Genomic DNA, 21,490 nt, shown 5'->3' on the forward strand with positions numbered 1-21,490 from the left:
ACCATAAACTATATCTTTTTCAATTTATTTGCCAGTGCTTAAAGTGACCCCAGGCTTCAATTTGCACACATACTACACCTAAACTCTGGGCCACTGGCGGTGTGTAATAAAGAATTCACTTTATGGTGGTCTGCAGCCTGAGATCCTCTGAGGCTCTCTGTGATCGATTCACTCCAGTAGAGGAGGAGCGGCTAGTCTTTCACTCGCTCATTCTTTTCTCTCTCCTCTTCCTCCCTCCCACTCCCCTGAAAAAAATGCCTCTGCTCTGCTCTTTTTTTTTTTGTTTTTGTCTATATTTAGACCCCTGGTGGGGAAACCCAATACATGTGTGATAAAAATAACACACAGTGCTGTTGACTGACCCGATATCTCCAGTCAAGGACGACCTAAAATCTGCATTCAAATCTCTTTCTGTGAAACGCCGTGCTTAAATATCACAGACGGAGTGACATTTGAAGCCAATCAAAAGGCTTTCGAAATATTTAGTGATGACAGACGTGTCCTTAAGGGCAGGTTTTTTGAAAGCCTGTTTTCTCAAAATGAGTTTTTCTCCAGCTGTGCCATAAATCTTCACTTCAGCAGCACTTACACAAGATGTTACGGTTTAATTCATAGCTGTATTCTAAAGGTTTTCACAGAGTTCGTTTATAATTGGCCTGATTATGAACTACATTTTATTTTTTCTGAACTGCATACACTCACCGGCCACTTTATTAGGTACACCTTACTAGTACTGGGTTGGACCCCCTTTTGCATCCAAAACTGCCTTAATCCTTCATGGCATATTGTAGATTCAACAAGATACTGGGAATATTCCTCAGAGGTTTTGGTCCATATTGACATGATAGCGTCACGCAGTTGCTGCAGATTTGTCGTCTACACATGCATGATGGGAATCTCCCGTTCCACCACATCCCAAAGGCACTATATTGGATTTAGATCTGGGGACTGTGGAGGCCATTTGAGTACAGTGAACTCATTGTCATGTTTAATAAATCAGTCTGAGATGATTCACGCTTTATGATAAGGCGTGTTATCCTGCTGGAAGTAGCTATCAGAAAATGGGTGCACTGTGGTCATAAAGAGATGGACATGGTCAGCAACAATTCTCAGGTAGACTGTGTCATTTACACAATGCTTAATTGGTATTAATGGGCCCAAAATGTGCCAAGAAAATATCCCCCATACCATTACACCACCAGCCTGAACTTTTAAAACAAGGCAGGACGGATTCATGCTTTCATGTTGTTGACAACAAATTCTTTCCCTACCATCCAAATGTTGCAGCAGAAATTGATCAGGCAACGTTTTTCCAATCTTCTATTGTCCAATTTTGGTGAGCCAGTGCGAACTGTAGCCTCAGTTTCCTGTTCTTAGCTGACAGGAGTGGCACCCGGTGTGGTCTTTTGTTGCTGTAGCCCATCTGCCTTAAGGTTGGATGTGTTGTGTGTTCAGAAATGCTCTTCTGCTTACCTCGGTTGTATTTTTCTTTGACCTCTGGCATCAACAAGGCGTTTGCGCCCACAGAACTGACGCTCACTGGCTATTTTCTTATGTTCAGACCATTCTCTGTAAACCCTAGAGATGGTTGTGCATGAAAATACCAGTAGATTAACAATTTCTGAAATCCTCAGACCAGCCTGTCTGGCACCAACAACCATGCCACGTTCAAAGTCACTTAAATCACCTTCTCCATTCTGATGCTCGGTTTGAACTGCAGCAGATCGTCTTCTCCATATCCACTTGCCTAAATGCATTGAGTTGCTGCCTTGTGCAGTCCTTGAGCAGTTGGAAAAGTGTACCTAATAAAGTTATTGAGATACCCAGAAAACCCATTGTAAAACATACTATTGATTGTATTAGTAATATTATTTTATCAGTAATATTATAGACTAATATGCCTATCATTTATTTACAATACAGTCTGTAAAGTTATTAGTAGATATGTGAGACTTGTTTTGTTTGCCAAACAAGTTCTAATCTAATTAAATTTGAACTGTAAACCTTAAAAACATGCTAAAAAGTCATTGTTACTTTACTCCCAAAATCATTCCACATAAATCTGCTGATTCTTTACAAAATTCTGCACAGAAATAACAAAAAAAAATGTCAGCAGAGTCTGTTTGGTCTTACTAATGCGTCCAAAAGAAACAGTAATTTTTTACCTGCAATTCTTAATTAGAGATGTTCTGAAAGCCTTTTCCCTTCCTGATACCAAGTACTGATCTGATGCCTGGGTGTGTATCTGTATTTACAACAAACACTTTATGTATTGATAGAATCAATCCCATATAGAGATCCCTTCATATACCATAAACAAAAATACAGTGAACTTGAGAATTTTTGTTATATGACATTTAACAAACAGTAATATTATTCATGTGGCACGGTGTATAATTTACTTATATAAAATAATTAGAATTTCTTTGATGAGGGTAGTAAAAATCTTTTCCTTTTCCATTAGAAAATAAATAATTTCAGTGTTTATCCAACACAACCTCACTGCAATTTCTAACGTTTTGATTCAATGGCTAATTTGTATGAATGTGTACGATATAATTCATACAATTCAGTACGATTTGCTCATCACCCAATGACGTTTGGGGTTAGGTGCCACGCCTCCTTTTTTAAACCGTACATTTTTGTACGACTGAACTCTTATGAATTCGTACGAATTAGCCACTAAACTGTCAAAACGTAAAATACTTAAGTTTCCTCGTGAGATCAGGCTGGTTTATCCCTATATTTTTTATTGATAATGGTCTTGAAAAGTCTTAAATTTAACTTTATGTAACTTGCAGAAACCCTGTTAAACATGTATAGATATTTAACTACTTTTTAAATACACATTAACATTTCCAATGACCCGGTGTTAGTTTGATAAGTACTTAAAAATCACAAAACTGTATATTTAAAAAGTCTCTGGGCTTTTGAAGATTAAAGTTGCACATTAAAACGTTTGACAATTACTAAGTATGCTGTTAGCCAATCATATCAGTGGGCGTTCCAAGCCGATGATCTTTCATGTCTACTCAAAAGTAATGAGGGGGTTAATACCCTAAAATAATCGAGAAAATACTATTTTTTACCCCTTTGTTGTAAAAATATTAATAAAACTATAAATGTGTGTCAGAGAACAATACAAAATAAACAACAAAATCACTTCAGATGTGTTGAGGGAGAAATTGCACTTCTGCTGGCCCAAAATTCTGATTGTGTTCCATTTCTGAATCCACTTAACCAAGAAAAAGGCTAATTTTGGAGTTTGAGTTCTAGGCTTGGGTCAATCAGAGAATCCTTGATTGCCACAATATCATTTGAAGACTTCAAAGAGTCTTGATCAGAGAGAGAGAGAGAGAGAGAGAGAGAGGCGGATGAAGGGGTGAGTTAAAAGACCAAATCAACAGAAAAAGCCAGAGAGAGACTGATGGAGGAGGACAGCAGAACAGAGAGAGCTCACAGTCCAGCCACACAGAACAGAGAGACACAAAACCACAAGTACCCATGTGAAGATTATGCAAATCAGGACACAGATTATAGGGACATGCAGGGATTATTGGAATGCATTTATGCATATATATATATGGAAAACTCACAGGGATATAGGGAGCTTGTACATAGAAAGAAAAGTGTGGATAAGGGAGCAAAAGGAAGATTTTTTTTTGCATCCATGAATTACCATTATAAGTTCATTATCATAATTTAATAAAAAAAATAAAATAAAATTTTTCAGAATCTGCCAGTAAAAAAAGAAACTCTGTTATTAATTACTTACATGTCGTTGTCTACTGAGACCTTCGTTCATCTTTAGAACACGAATAAAGATATTTTAGATGAAATCTGAGAGCTTCCTCATCCTCCATAGACAGCAACAGTCTAAAGAAATTCAAAGTCCAGGAAAGAAACCAAAAAACATTGTCAAAACATTTCATGTCACTTCAGACGTTCAATTGTAATCATACAAAGAATAAAAACACTTTTGTATGTTGTGAAAAAGGAAAATATTTGTTATTATTTTTGTCTCTTTTTCTTTTCATTAATCAATTGCATTTGTATTGCTTAAGGTGATATATCGTCACTTTGGAATTATAAGGCTCTATCAGCGTTCTGAATGATTTTGAGATATTGAGCTTCAAAGTTGTTTTCGGGAGGACCCTCAGTATGCATATTAGCAGTCCAGAGACAAGAAAAATCTCCCGCTCAAACTTTGCCATGAAACCATTGGTCAGTCAGTAGAAAATGGGTGTGACTTGCCACCATAGTTAAAACCAATTTACGCCCAAAGCTCTGGGCAGAAAGATCTCCAAAAGAAGCACCCCCCCCCCCCCCCCCCCCCCCCCCCCCTTCCGATCTGCATCACAACCACCACGTTTCAAGAAAGGATATCTTAAAGGACTCCATCGCTCCACGCATCAGAGAAACTCGCAAAAGAGAGACAGAGAATGACCCACTAAACCCAGGTATTTAGTTAGGCATTAAAGCTGTGCCGCTCATGAAAAGGTGTTTTATAATCTTGGTGATCCTTAATAGTTTTGTGGAACTGAGATAGATTTGCCATTATTTTATCTAAACTCTTTATGTTTTTGTTGTTATGTTTGTACGTTTGTTTGTTATATGTCAGACTAGTCAATAAATCCCATTATAATCACACTGGATTGTTTGTATTTGCCTCACAGAAAAAGATGATTATCATTAAATGATTGATTTTTGCTACAAGCTGATTTTAAGTTTTTCAAAACACGTTTAATCTACTTCACAAGAAGTAGTTATAATTCCTTTTCTAAATAAATAGATCATTAGAGAGTCAGCTCAGACGAGCGGATCTTGTTATTTTTTTTTGGTCAGAATATTAATAATTAATAGCAACTGAGCTAATTTTGCTACACAAATTCAAACTCTGCAGCGAAACTGCTTGTGAATTAGTAGAAAAACAGGACGCATGTATGGGTGCGGCCTATGGAAGACTGAAGAATGATTGACAAATGACGAGTTCCACTAAACTCCCCTTGTTAATATCAGCTATGTATAAAAGCGGGAATCAGGAAATGAAATGGGATGCACTCCCCTGAATGTATCTCTTGCATTGCATTGATGATAACAGTATTTTGTGAATCGAATTATTCATTTGTATACAATAAATTTCAAAATGTTAAACATTATAGAAAAACCTCTCCTGACCTTTTTTATTGAACACGCATGAAATTGACTAAATATTCCAACATATGCCAAAAAAACTCAAAACAACTTTGTTTGGCAATGTCTTCTGTATCAGATCAGGTTATTAGTCATTTACCATGGGAAAACCTATACTTAAGTGTTTCAATGCTGACTCTAATGACAATTAATTGAGCGTGTAGTAAACATGATCTCTGACCTGACACGGGAGAGAAGATATTGGTGAACAAACTTCTATTTACAACTTTATTTACATGTCCCTGGAGCTTCATACGATTACAGCTGAACACTGAAGTGACATGACACTTTTGAGCATGTTTTCAGTTTGTTTGCTAGAATTTGAGCATTTTGGGTCTGTTGCTGTCTGTGGAGGATGAGGGAGCTCTCAGATTTAGTCTAAAATATCTTAATTTGTGTTCTAAAGATGACAAAGGTCTCTAGGGATTGGAAAGATGTGAGGGTGAGAAATCAATAATACAATTTTCAATTTTGTGTGAAATAATCTTTTAGATAAACTAAGATAGAATACAAAAAATAAAATTAAACTGTTTTCAGACCAGTGGTGTGACAGGTTATGCTTTTTATTTATTACTTTCAAATAAAAAAACTGAATGTTATGAATTTGTAAATAAATAATAAGATGAATTTAATGTAATTTACATTTTAGTACACTTAAATTATTACAATAATTTAGTTTTGTCATCTACACAAAATTTTGTGCCTATTTTTTTTTTTTCAAATCTTAAACTTGCATTTATCTCCTTTTCTCTATGTTCCCTTACAGCAAAAGCAGCTCTGAATTTCCATTGGGAATTAATTACGAGCAGAATGAGCACTTGCTATATACTGTAGCTAGGCTGTGTTGAACACTTGCACTTAAATACATACATACACACTCATCCATGTCCAACCACTGAAACAACTTTACTCAGCTGCTGGATAATATACACATGACAAACTAAAATTTATACAAATGTCAAATAACAGACAACAAACTGTTCTAAATAAAAGAAGTGTGTCTAAAGAGGGTGTTCTGTATGCAGTCATCTAAATCTAGAGCTGGAGATGATTAGAATGTTTGTGTGCTGCTCTGGATGTTTTTAGGACTGTTATGTTTTGTGGCTGTTGTGACCCAGTTCGGGCAGCAGCCTTGATGTTCAGTGTGTGTGTGTGTGTGTGTGGCCTGGAGCTGTCCAACTCTGCCACATCTGTGACAAAAATCACAGCAACTCAAGTTTTTGAGGACTTATAAGACGTTGCATGATATTTTAAGTAGGGTTCAGCTTTAACATCTTATCATTGATTTATCATTTTTCATCTTTGAATAGCAATTTATTCAATGTTTTTTTTCTAAAACTTACTAAAATTAATGTACTATTTTAAAGTTAGCCAAAAAGTGCTTTTATTTTTTTAAATGAAATGTTAGAGGTTTAATTACAGATGATCTGACGAACAATTGTTCAAAAGTGCCCTCATTTCCTCAATCATTTAACCATTGACCATGCTAAACAACAAGAACCCATTTACTCTTGCAGAGCCTTTAAGATGCTTAATAAAAAAAAACAAAATACTATCAATGCAAATCACAGAACTGTTTAAAATCTACAAACTTGAAAAAAAAATATTCCAATGAGGATTTATTAAATAAAAAGTGATAAAGACATTCATGATGTTACAAAATATTACATTTATATTACATTTTCTTATTTCATAAAAAAAATTATAATAAAAAAAATAAAAATTATTGACTTATGCATTTAGAATAAATGACAAAAGTCTTGTTGCCTATCTAAGTTTTAGAAACAGCAAATAATAACTTGACTTGTAGTTGATTATTTGGTATTAGAAGTGGCTTATATGAAAGCAAAGGCCTTCGCTTACGCTTATTTTACCAAAACAAAGTATGATAATGTCTTAATTATTTAATTAGGATAGTAAAGTCTGACTTTGCTTAGACAAAAGTGTTGTCACTTAACAGAAATAATGTACAGTATAGAATATAAAGTCATGGTGCCGTGAAAAAAGAATATTGTGTATGACTCCCATGAGCTGAGAGGACTGCATCCATACATCTCTGCAATGACTAACTTATTAATAAAGTCATCTGGAACGGCAAAGAAAGAGGTATTGCAGGACTCCCAGAGTTCATCAAGATTCTTTGACTTTTTTCTTCAATGCCTCCTCCTCCATACCCCAGACATGCTCAATAATAAGCCAATCCTGAAGCACCTTGACCTTGTTTGCTTTTAGAAACGTTGATGTGGAAGCTGACGTATACAGAGCTCAATCCTGCTGAGGAATTTGCCCTCTCCTGTGGTTTGTAATGTAATGGGCAGCACAAATGTCTTGATACCTTAGACTGTTGATTTTGCCATTTACTCTGCAGATCTCTCACATGAATGTAACCCCAAACCATGGGGTTTCCTTCACCAAACCGATTTCTGTGAATATCTTGGGTACTTGTGTTGGTTGGGATGCAGTTTAACAGATAATTCTTCAGAAAATCTAAACCTATATATATTTGTCTTTTTTAGTTGTTTATTATGTCTGTCAGTGTCATTTTAATATCAATAAAGATAATGTTTCATTATTAGTTTTACCTTAGCATATTTCTTTTAATATTTTATTAAAATATTTACTACATTTTTTTTTGTAGACAAAAAAAATGACTTTCGATGCTTGTTTAGACTACTTATGTAAATTGATCTGAATCAACACAATTCTTAAGCTTTTTTGGGACAGCTTAATTGTTTTATGTTCAATCATCTTAATTTGTAAGAACGAATAAGTTAACTTAATTGTTTTATGTTGGGACAACATGAAGGAATTGTGTGGAACCTAGCATTTTTAAGACTATAAGTACTTGTAATATAATTAGTGTTATCCAGTATGTGAAATGTAATTCATAAAATTATAGTATTACTTGCTGAAATATGTTTAAATAAATATTAATTAATTTATACATTATATTTTTATTTTATTTCAAGCAACAAAAATGTTTTAGTAGATTTTTTTTTTAAATCTGCGACAACCCTGATGTTCAATACATTCAAAAAATGACAAATGTTTATTGTTACTGATTATCTTGTTCTTTATTAGGTGATTTTTTATTTATAAACAGAATATTAAGTTCTTTAATCTTGTGGACTGCACATAAAAACCCTTCATCAAATGCCTGCGTCATGGAAGTAGCCTATTAAAATGAATATGATGCAATAGGCATGCAAACCTAGGAAAAATATGCAGCTTAAACTTAAGGATTACATAAAAAACAATTACGTGAAACAAGTCTCTTACTGAGCTGCTCATTACTGTCAGAAGTGCAGAGAGACACACACTAATTCACACAAACTCCCAGATTACACAACGGCCTTTAGGTCAAAATACAGCCGCAATCTGTTCTTATTAGCCACACTCATACAGGGCTGCTAATAGTCTTGTTAGGAGAAACAAGCCCGTTTATTAATTAATTTGACTAATTAGGATGCTGAGGTGAACCAGGGATGAACTAGGAAACGCTTGACTGGCCAACAGTAAATGCAAGCCTATTTAATTATCACCTTGACTTGGCCATTAGTTATAGTTCAGAGCGTATTATTACCAAGGAAATGTCATAACTAAAAGGATGTTTAAAACGGTTGTACACCCACTACTGACATTCACTCTCCTCCATTATCTAAACCCAGAGCAGCAGCTTATAGTGTCAGATCACAGTGTCTTGTTATCACCGAATGTCTCAAGGCCACAGCCTGCCATTTGTATCTAATGATGTTTGGATTGGATGTATTGAGCGATTGTGCTGTCGGAGCCTCTCGGTTTGATCTCTCTTGTGTCATTAGAGCTTGTAACGGTTTAGTTTTCCTCATATGCCATATTTGACTTTTGATAACTTGTTCCTCGAAGTGACAAAAGTAGCTGTTTTAGAGTTTTGTTCTTCAGCTATGGTCAGTTAGTAATGCGTGTATTAATAATCACAAAAAATATATATATTTTGGCATCTCAATAGTAATTTTAGTTTACACATCTAATAAATAAGCCAACTAAACAACCAACCAATCTGTTAACCAATCTATTGAACAAATCAGTCAATAAATAAACCAACAGGTCAATCAAGCAATCAGAAAACTAACCAACCAATCAACTGGTGATCGATCAATAAATAGACCAATCAGACAAGCCACTATCCATTCAATTAACAAACCAATAAATTTGTCAACAACTCAATTGAACAAATCATACAATAAATAAACCAACAGGTCAATCAAGCAATCAGTCAACCAACCGATCAATCAATTATTCAACAGGCGATCAATCAATAAATAGACCAATCAGATAAAACACCATCCATTCAATCAATCAACCTACCAACCTGTTAACTAATCAATTAAACAAATCAGTCAAAAAATCAAGCAATCAGTCAACTAACCAACCAATCAACTGGCAATCAATCTATAAATAGACTAATCAGACAAACCACCATCCATTCGATCAACCAACCAACTAATCTGTAAACCAATCAATTGAACAACACAGTCTATAAATAAACCGACAGGTCAATCAAGCAATCAGTCAACCAACCAATCAATTAATCAACAGGACATCAATCAATAAATCAACCGATCAGAAAAACCACCATCCAGTCAATCAGCCAACCAATTAACCAATCAGTAAATAAATTAATCAACTAATCAATCATTAAACCAATCAATTGTCCAATCTGTATTAATCAATCAGTTATTCTGACAGGCAAATAACAATACAGTTAAATTAACCATAAAAAAAGCTTTTAGACCAAAAAATCTCAATAATTTTTGGTGAAGTCTCAAAAACTACGATAATACAATGTTTTGCTGAGTGAGCTTTCGTTTTGATTTATGCCTATTATGTATTAATAAAAATAACACTCAAACCCTTGGTAGGTTGGCGTCCCTGACTTAACACGTGATCCACTGAATCATTCATTCAAACAACTTGAACAAATCACATGATTAATTTTGAAATTAAGCAAAATGGAGTGTTATCCTGAAATAAATGACTGTTGAGTACAACTTCCGTTAACAAAGCAGACAATATTGTGTCTAAAATCTAACCTGTACCTAAAATGTGGAAATAATTTATATAACTTAACTTGGTCTGTTTTCATGTTAAGGGCTGTGGCATTTTAATATCAGCTACTTCATACTGTCACATCCTTAAGACAACAACTACAACATTTTCAGATGATAAATATCACACAGCATAAACACATCTGTCAAAACAATTGTGTGAGCCATTTTGGAAATGGATTAAAACAGTATCACTGCACTGTTGCTATTGCACACGAGTATATGTTTGAAAACATTGTATCAGTATAAAAGTGCACACAATACTTGCCATCTGACATTATCTTCATGTTTCAACATGTTTCTTTTGTGTATATAAAAAAGTTTTGTTTTCTGAAAATAAATACAAACTTGTCTAAAAATGCAAAGAAAAAGGGCTCTAAATAACAACATTCATATTTTAAGTTTGGAAGAAATGTCCTCGGTATTTTATTGTTTATAGAAAAAAATTAAATTAGCCACTTAACCATACTGACCCGATACATACACTCATGTTGGGTTTTTATGTTTATGGAGACCTCCAATAGTAAACTGTTTTCTTCATGTGGATCAAATTACAAGCAAGTGTCCTCACAAGGTCAAAAATGATCGGTATTGCTATATTTGTGGTAACATTTGGTCCTCACAAAATCATGAATACCAGAACCACACACACATACAGCTTATATATTTGCTTAAAACTTTAAAAAAAAAAAACATATACAAGCTCCCACTTGCAATTTTTGCATTCCTGGTCCTCGATAAATTTACTTGACAGTGACGCGCTGCAAGTTTTTTTTTAGCAATGCAAATTAAATTGGTCCACATCATCATTACGTGTTTACCACGTTCTCCAGCATATAAAGAGATTCCCCCTGTCATGCTGCCCCAGTTCAGCTGAGAGCTGGATAAATATATCCACCACCGCGCAGTTTACTGCTATATTTAATACATCAGGACAGGCAGGCCATATTTTCTTTGTATGTTGTCTGCCACGGAGGTTCTTGACCTAAATTTGGCTGTAGTGGATTTAATAGGCAGAAGGCTGTGTAATTGGTTGTCATTCCGATTTATGAGCTCTCCCATTGAACTTCTGTGTTAAAGAAGCGTCCTGTGAGGAAGTATGGATATGCTGTCCTCTTGTGGCATGGTATGAGAATACCGTGATATATGACGCTTGAGCTTTTCCTTATATATAGTATTAGCTTGACTTTTTTTGCCTTTATTCAAAGATATTTTGAGAGAATGTGAATGGTATTATAATTTTTCACTTGTGAAAACACAAGTATCCACAGAGGAAGGTGCATGAGCATGGATAGCTGCTACAAAGAAGAACTAAGTAAATATTAATGACCGATATTCTAATCCATTTATGCTTTATTGTCTGTAAACATTTTCTGTGCATGTTTAATATGCTGTATTTTTTATTTTTGTTTTATTTTATGCATTTGATAATAAAATAGCTCAGTTTCCCCCAGTTTTATTAATCTTGTAGGGGCTAGATATAAATATAAGATCACATTACAATATGCTGCCATTTTCACCAAGGAACTTAATAAATTTAGGAAATGAAATGAAATATTAATCAAATTATTAATTAAAAATATATTAGAATGTGAAATAAATATAATAATACATATAAAAGTTAATCAATCACTGATAGAGATGCTCAGAATACAGTTTGCTTTGCTTAAATGTCAAAACATGAATTACTGTATGTCAAACAACTCTGAAGAGAAAAAAGGCTAGATTGTTGGCAAAGCTGTGGAAGAGCTTGTAACCGCTAAAAAAACGAGGTAACAGTTTTAAATGTTCCATAGATTCTAAGTAATTTACTATCAGTGTAAGCATCACAGCAAAAAGTTTACTGGTTCGTGTCCAGACTGGACCAGTTGGCATTTCTGTTAGGGGTTTGCATGTTCTCCCCTTGTTGGCGTGAGTTTCCTCTGGGTGCTCCGGTTTCCCCCACAGTCCAAAGACATGTGCTATAGGTGAAGTGAATAAACTAAATTGGCCGTAGTACATGAGTTTGTATGGATGTTTCCCAGTACTGTTTTTGTTGGAAGGGTATCTTTTGCTTAAACATAAGCTGGAATAGTGGGTGGTTTATTTCGCTGTGGCAACCTCTAATAAATCAGAGACTAAGTCAATGATATCTGCCAAGTCTTTATTTTGATGGTACTAAAAAAACAGTATAACTAACTATGAATTTAGAAAATGTAACATGCAACATGGTGGAATACGTCTGTCTTCTAAATAAATGAGCCAATAACTAGGGCTAGACAGAATCTGCAGACATTTTTTAAAATTTCTGCAGAGAATTTTGTAAAAAATCTGCGGATTTATTCAGAATGATTTTGGGAGTATCGTAAAAACTTAATATGTAAAATAAATGAATCATTTTTTACTTTTGATCAATATTTACGATGCAAATCAAATCTACTAATGCAAATCTGCGTGTGCAGAATTCAGTAGATTTTCCGCAGATTTTAAGCCCATCATTAATTCTGTTTATTTACTTGAGTAAATATATGTAAATCTATATTTATTCATTCAGTTTTTAAATTATTACAGTAATATTATTGACTAATATGAAAATGTTCATCTGATTTATGTACAATACAGTTTGTAAAGTAATGTTTTCTGTCTTTCAGTAGAGATATTATTCGAGAGAATTGCTTTGTTAACAAAAAAAAAGAGAGAATCTAATTGGATTTGCATTTTAAACATTAAATAAAAGTTTAAAAGATATTATTTTTTATTTTACATATTAAGGTTTTAGTTATGATACTCTCAAAATAATTCTGCAGAAATCCGCAGATTTTTAGCAAAATTCTTAGCAAAAATAGCAAAAAAAACTTCCGCAGACTCCGTCTGGCCCTACCAATAAGCAACTCATAAAGTAATTTGCTGCGTTTGAATTTGCATACTGTAAGAACTTTACTACCATTAAAAAAAGTATGAATGTGTGTAAGAGGTTTCCCTGCACAAGGTTGAGGCTGGGAGGGCATCCACTGAGTAAAACATAAGCTGAAATAGCTGTCGGTTTATTCCACTATGGTGACTCCTGATAATAATGCACTACGCCAAAGGAAAATTAATTAATGAATGTGTAAGAGGAATGTCTTCACTATCATGTGAGCAATCAGCATTAGATTGGTCACTTTGCTGCCATAAAACATTCGTTCTGTTGTCTTATTGGAAATTGTCAATCAAGTGAACTTTTTACATACTGTTTAAATGAAGGGTTATTTCACCCCAAAAATGTGTTATTAATAACTCGCCCTCATGTCGTTCCAAACCCCTGAGACTTTCATTCATCTTCAGAACAAAAATTGAGGATTAATTGCATCCCATTGCACAGTACTCTCTTGAATGTGCGCCCTATACTGACACTGAGGAGAAACTGTGTAAATGAATACAGTTGTTATATTTATTTTATGTAGTAGTATTTGTCTGGACTGTGGATGATTCAGGAACCTCGCTGTCTATAGAGGATGGGGAAGCTCTCTAAATTTTCATTCATGGATCAATGAACACTTTAATACTATGAATTTGGACATACTACTTACATACTGTACTACACACAATATTTTACACTATGAGTGAATGACAAAGAATAACAAATGGCATCAAACCAGTGTGTATACGACAATACATTAAAATCGAAATAATAAAATAAGAAATAAGCAGCTTTTACACACATGGACAAAGCAAATTGTGTCACTTTAGCTGCTTTTGGAAGATTTAGTTTTCACTTGAAACCTGACTCACAAATAAGACTGTAAATGTGGATTGGCAAGACCAGTGTTTCTCAGCCATGTTCCTGGAGGATCACCAGCTCTGCACATTTTTTATGTCTCCTTAACCAAACACACCTGATTCAGATCATCAGCTCATTAGCAGAGACTGAAAGGCCTGTAATGGGTGTGACAAAGGAGACATCCAAAACTTGCAGTGTTTTGGTGGTCCTCCGTGAGCATGGTTAAGAAACACTGGTCTAGACCAATCTGAAATATAAACTTTTTTTAAAACCATGAGGGTTATAAGGCAGTTCATGTCAGATTGTATTACACCTAGTATTAGGATGTTTTTTGTCAATCTGAAAAATGGATGAAGCTAAAAACAGGTGTAAAACATGTTCAGTTGGACCGCTTCCAGAGCAGTCGGAAACGCATTCGGCCAGAATGTTTTTATTTTGTAAACTGTCATGTGGTTAAATGCTTTGGCCTTCAAAAAATGCATTCTTTTTGACTTCTGACATACTTAAAAAAAAAAAAAACATTTTAGTGTTTTTGATGTGTGCACCCAAATAGGATTTACATTTGCCATCACAAATCTAAAACATGGTTTGAAGGCAAAATATAAAAGGCAGCAGTTCTGATTCTAATACAAACTCAAAGCATGAAAGAAATGAAAGCTCTCTGCATTGTTTTCCATTGTCTCTTTTCATGATTAAATGATAGCTGCAGTAGTGAACACACTTCCATTGAAAGGACTTTACTAACAGTCGACTGATACTCTGCTAAATCTACTAACTTTGGTAACTTATAGTCACCTGTCAATGCCTAAAAAGGAACATTAAAACATATATTTGTTACTTACCAAATTACTGGAAACATGAAGTTGTATTTTCTATGTCTTGAGCTGTCCACTGTTCTCCAATAAGAATATCCTCCAGGCTCTTCACATTCATTGGTTTTCCTTCATCTCCTACATATGCAAACCCTTTCCAACATCCATCTTTTCACACTGATGAAAAGTGAAGGAATCATACAAGTATAACAAAAATCACTCACTGCAGCTCTATAAGCAAACAGGATTTGTCATTTAGAAATAGTGTACTTGAAAACAACCTCATAATTTACTTACCTCAAGCCATCCTTGGTGTATATGACTTTCATTCAGTTAGTTGTTTAAAACTAACCAGTTTGCTGCCAAGGGATATAATTTAAATAGTATATCAAGGGTCACCAAACTTGTTCCTGGAGGGCCGGTGTCCTGCAGATTTTAGCTCCAACCCCAATCAAACACACCTGAACAAGCTCATCAAGGTCTTACTAGGTATATTTGGAACACCAAGGCAGGTGTGTTGATGCAAGTTGGAGCTAAACCCTGAATGGTAACCCCTGTAGTAGATTGATAGTTCTTTCAAATTTTTGAACTCAATGTATCAAGTCATGTGCCATAAGCTGCATCAGAGGTCAACAAAAAGTTGTTGAAAATGAGCATTCAGCATCTGGCAGAAGTTTTGAATTTATAATTTAAAAATGGACAATATTTTTTGTCATACATCACACAAAAACACATTGTTTCACTTCATAAGACGTGTTAACCCCGGCAGCGTACTGTATGAGGTAGTTTTATGATGGATTTATGCTCTTTGCAAGTTTCAAAAGAAAGTCATATACACATAAACACCGAGGGTGGCTTGAGGGTGAGTAAATTATGGGGTAAATTATGTGTCATCAGTGAATGTTTGCAGTGCAAGACTTAAGATTCAATCATTTGTGAAACTTTTGTCTGTAAACATTTCTCTATGAGGTAAAAGCTTATTTTAAAATAGGATGACTAAATTAAAGCAAAGTGCATTTTTATAATTCTTTATTCAATTGCTAGAATGACTTTAACATTTACTTTTCCTTTTAAACTACTTTTGTATTAAATACTTTTGTTGGAAGGCACATTAGGGAACTCATTTTTAAAAGCATTCTATGTAAATTTAATAAAACGTCATTACTAATCAAAAATAATCTTGGCTCAAAATTGCCAACATAGGCTCATTCTGAAAACGTGGCCCTATATACACTTTTGGAGATGTGAATTTTGTAGCCAGAGGTACTTATGAATGCATTTCATTTTTAAAAATGAAGGCTATGGGGCGATATGACGTCGTTCCTTTTTGCACTTATAAGCTGACTTGCTTACTTCCGTATGGACGGCTTTTCTGCTGTTACCAGTTTGTCCAGTTCGCTCACCATGTACGTGAGTTAGGATGCAGGTTAGGATGCAGAGAGGAGTTGACCACGAGGGGAGAGTTCGAGTCTGGTAAAGAATGGTTCAAGAAATTGGATATAAGACAAAAACATAAGCCAAAAAATAAAACAAACAAGTAAATAACAGGGTGAGAATGTGGTCAAATCTGAAAATGTGGTGAAAAAATCAGGTGAGGGCTTTTCTTTTTCTGGATTGCTTTTTTAAACTGTCGGATGTGTTTAGGGAAGAGGAACGGCGGGTCAATCGGTGCTTTTGAAAACACAATTAGTGGGGTTTAGGGAAGGAGGAGGGTGGATCAGTCGATTGGTCAGTCAGTCAATCTACAGCGGCCTCTGGTGGATTTACATGAGAACAGCAGACGTGAATGGCGTTTATGAGGGAAATATGACATCTCAAAAAACGTACACAGCTGCCTTTGGTGGATTCGCAAAAACAAAAACTGCAACAACAAAAAAACGTAGCTCCTGGGACATATTTGGTGCTCTCCAGAAATGTATATAGCGGTACGTTTTTAGAATGAGCCTGGATTGAAAATTGCTTTTGAATGCAAATATCTGAGCAACCACTGCAAAAATAATGCAGCACCAGGTTTTTGAATTCAGGCCAGATCATAAAGCTGCAAAAGGGAAGGAGGGTGGGTCAATCGATCGGCCAGTTAGTCAACAGCGGCTTCTGGTGGATTTATGCAAGAACAACAGGTGCGAATGACACTCATGAGAGAAATTTTAGATCTCAAAAAGTGCACACATCAGCCTCTGGTGGATTCGTGAAAACAAAAACTGAAAAAAAATAATAAAAATAGCTCCTGGAATGTATTTGGTGCTCTCCAGAAATGTATATAGAGGGACACTTTCAGAATGAGCCTTGGTTGAAAATTGCTTTGAGTTCAATCAAATGTCTGACCAACCACTGCAAAACTAATGCCGCACCACTAGGTTTTTGAAATCAGGCCAGATCATTAAGCAGAAAAAGTACCTCATGCACTATTAGGGGATTCCCTTTAAAATTGAGATTCTCTGCAAGAACTCTTTATAAAACACTTGAGGCACTTGAAATACATTTCTGAAGATGTGTCAGTGAGGAATACTGTGCGTTTCAGAGGTATACCTTCAAAAGCCTGTCTAGAAGTTCTCCAGTGTATTCTGTCGCCAAATGGTGCCTCGAGTATCTTCATTTCCACAGTGATTAGCGAGCTCCTGCCCTGCACCTCTTTGCGTCCCAGTGGGATAATCTCACCGCAGGCAAGCGTTTCCCGTGATGCTGTAATCCAGCTTCCACACAATAGCAGCAGCTCTATCAAGATACACATTTTCCTGAGTGCATTTCACCAGAGGCGTCGCTTTATCAGCGCATTTCCGCAAATCACACCGTTAAATTAATTTCAAATTAACGTTTATCGTTTTATCTGGCTCTCCCGGTCCTCCTAATCCCAGATTTTGTCTGTCTGTCCTTCGCTCAATCTTTCTCAAACCCCCATTGTATGATTTCTCATCTTCTCTATCTGCTTTCTCCTTGGCCTGATTTCTGCTCTACATTCTACCACGGAAAAGTCTGGAGAGCTGCTCGGCCCTCACTGGCACAACATCAAATAGAATCGGTTTGGTGATAAGACATAATTGAAAGAGTCAAACGTGACTCAGAATCAGTGTTTGCATGAATTACATCCATCACATTCAGGCTAAAGCTCGATACGAATATCCGTACGCATCCCAATCAATACTGAGCAGCGATTACTCATACATGTATAATCCTACAAGCCTTCCTCTCGGTTTCTCCATCCTCAGGTAAAGATTTTCTTACAGCTTGCCTCTCATTTCCTCCATTAATCTCAAGTAAATGGGCCCCCATCGGTTAATTGTATTCCCTCAGTGGTGGCATGGAAACAGAGCGCTTGCATAAATCTTGCATTTGTAACTAATTAAAAAATGGGAGGGAAAGAGTTCACGGACTTGTGATACCAAACAAAAGAGAAAGAGACAGAACGTAATGGAAGCAAGCAGTCTGTTCAAAACGTCTGAAGTTTGATAAATGCTCAAACCGTTACTTCGCTAACCCACGGTCACCTCTCATTTTCGTTTTTCTCTCTCTCTCTGGAAAATGACTAATACTAGTTACCTTCACCTCGCTCTGTCTGCCGAGACGCTTTCTGCAAACTTGCCGTCAGTTGCATTTTACACGGTTATATTTCTCTGGGCTTGTACAATCTGTAATGTTCCTGCATACCAACAGCTCATGTCCAATAGCTCTCTTATCTCCAATTTCCAATATTTCAGTCGCTCACACAGAGCACACACGCTGGATTCACTGCAGACACTGGCATGTTTGGAATTGAATAATAAATGGAAGCTTCATCTGAAATCTTATGCTGAGGACAGTGAATAGATAGCAAAGCCAGCACCCGTGGACATCATGCTATTCAGTATGACCGAGGTTCTGGCGAGATTGATTTTGCTGGATATGAAGATACACAATTTTGTAGTATTTACATGCCTCAGTTTTCAGAAAAGTTGGCTACTGTGAGGGTTGGATTTTTTGAGGACGGCTTCCAATTTATAGTATGAAACTGAAAAATACATGCACTCTTTTGTCTTACCACTATTGGTAACACTTTAGAATAACTACCTGTTATAACTAGTTAATAGTCCATTGATAAACTCTTAGTTAATGGGTTCTAAATGACTTGTTAAATAAAAGTTAATAGTTTGTTAATTATTTCTAACTGTGCCTGATAGCCAACAGATAACTTACAAGCTGTTAGTTAACAAGTTCTAAATGACTTGTTACCTGTATTTTAATGATTTATAACTATATTTAAAAAATTAGTAATAGATCATGAGCAAGCTGTAAGTAAATTACTTACTAAAGACTTACAGTATGTATCAGTTAATAGTTTATATATGTTATTGGGGCGTTATTCTAAAGTTGCAACTATTCTTTATTTCTTAACTGTTAGTAAATGAGGAATAGTTGCAAATTTTAGTATAACGTCCCAAGAACATACATAAGCTAATAACTAATACTTAACTAATATATAAACTCACACTTTATAGATCAGCTGTTCATAGTTTGTTAACCATCTACTAATACCAGTGAAACTTTGTAGCTATATATAAATGTATGCAGGGGTTATGTATGTGTGTGTGTGTTTGTATGGACATTGCTTATACAAGTACACCCCTCACAAATCTCTCTTTTAAATTAATATGTTCTATAAGACGGTTTAGAATATAATATTTGTGCATATACATTAGATTGATTAGTATTGAAGCCAAATCTGCAACTAATCTAACAACATAACTTACAATAACAGTCCAAACGTTAGTAGCCAAAATTTATATTAGGGAAAATATATTAAGTAAAAATGTTAAAATAGTGGAAAGATCAAGAGAAGCGAATAAATAAATCACATCAATTTAAATGAATTATCTTTCTGTTTCTAAAGATGTTCAGTGACAGAAATATTATATAGTTAAATATATGTTTAATAAATCGGTTTTGTTCAAATGCAACAAAATATATTCCCTACACTACCTGACGAAAGTCTTGTTGTCTTAAGTTTTAGAAACAACATATAATAATAACTTGACTTCGAGTTGATCCTTTGGTATCAGAAGTGGCTTATATGGAAGGCAAAGGCCTCTAGAATACTCTTATTATACCAAAATAAAATATGATCATGCCTTGATTTTTAATTATTTAATTAGGACAGTAAGGTCTGACTTTGCTTAGATAAAAGTCTTGTCACATAAATAATGTACAGGATAGAATATAAAGTCATGGAGCAATGGAAGAAGAATTAATATTGTGTACGACTCCCATGATCTTGGAGGACTGCATCCATACATTACATCTTTGCTATGACTTGAACGGCAAAGAAAGTGTTCTTGCAGAACTACCAAAGTTAATCGAGATTCTTTGGATTCATCTTCACTGGCTCGTCCATCTTACCCCAGACATGCACAATAATGTTCATATCTGGTGACTGGTCTGGCCAACCCTGTAGCACCTTGACCTTCTTTGCTTTCAGGAACTTTGATGTAAAGAAAAATCTACATTCTGCCACTTTGCCAATGGATCATCTACAATTCAAGTTATTACTTGTTGCTCTTACAACTGAAATCGACGACAAGACTCACTTAATGGATATAAATATTAATTTAATAAACGTAGTGTACTCATGCTGAGCACTGAATATGTAATTTTTTTTTTACTTTTGATTTATGATTTATAATAATGGTACGGGATTAGGTTAAACATTTTTTTTAATTCTGTAATTTTATGGTTTTCATAGCTGTACAAGACTTAAATAATTGAACATAAAATAAAAGCTTACAGTAAATGAAACCAGAATTCAAATAAAACTAAATTAATTTATAAATAAAAATACAAGTTGCTAAAATACCGGACACAGCAGAGTTCTGACTTCTTAGCTCTGATAAATTTGCTAAGAAATGTCCTTTTTTTTTTTTTTTAAGATAACCCCAAACTCTAAAGCAGTGTTTCTCAACCACATTCCTGGAGGACCACCAGCTCTGCACATTTTCCACATCTCTGTAAACAAACACACCTGATTCAGCTTATCAGGTCTTTAGCAGAGACTGAAAGGACTGAAGGAGACATCCAAAACATGCAGTGTTGGTTGGTCCTCCGGGAGTGTGGTTGAGAAACACTGCTCTAAAGAACTCCATTAAAGCCTATTAGGAATTCTCTGCGTAAAATTTCCATTAAAATGCCAGGTGTCCTCACCAGTGTTTTAAAAAGTCGTTTCATTCCTTCCTTTCAAGACGTCTCTCCCCAGAAACCTAGAAAACAAAGCCTTACACAGTTATTCAGTGCTTTGGGCTGTCAATCACACACACACTCTCTGACGAACACATGCTGAAAACAAGAAAAACAGAGCGAACACTGTTGTATTAAAAGTCTTTTATTCTGTTCTGCTCGCAGCACAGCATAGTATAGTCTCCCGTGGTCGAGCGGCCCAGCGAGTGGTCCCCCCTGTGAGGCTCCCCGAATGAGAGGAGTATATGGCACAAAACCTAACACAGTGGTACCGGGGGGCACTACCGTCCTGGCACAGAGTGGCATAAAACATAACTGGCTCTGCTCAGCTACATTATCAGAAAGTATTACAGAGCAGCATCGCATGTGTTTCACAATGCAGATTGGCACAGACAGAGCGCACACACATACACTTTCCAAGAGCCAGACCTGTGTGTGAGACACGCATGGAGACCGCA

General features: G+C 35.4%; 2 long non-coding RNA genes across 2 annotated transcripts in view; one reads left to right on the forward strand and one right to left on the reverse strand.

The window, feature by feature from the left end:
- LOC141379018 (uncharacterized) overlaps positions 1-21,490 on the forward strand; it is a 111,677-nt gene that overhangs the window by 50,209 nt on the left and 39,978 nt on the right. The gene's annotated exons all lie outside the window — the stretch shown is intronic.
- Positions 289-19,847, reverse strand: LOC141379019 (uncharacterized). Its single transcript, XR_015516523.1, has 6 exons — positions 17,361-19,847; positions 14,862-15,008; positions 3,776-3,876; positions 2,166-2,245; positions 1,688-1,802; positions 289-1,578 (listed from the first exon to the last, which is right to left on the reverse strand). It is a non-coding gene; the product is annotated as an uncharacterized LOC141379019 (long non-coding RNA).

This window comes from Danio rerio, chromosome 19, assembly GCF_052040795.2.
Source record: "Danio rerio strain M-AB ecotype USA chromosome 19, GRCz13ab, whole genome shotgun sequence".
Taxonomy (NCBI): Eukaryota; Metazoa; Chordata; class Actinopteri; order Cypriniformes; family Danionidae; genus Danio; species Danio rerio.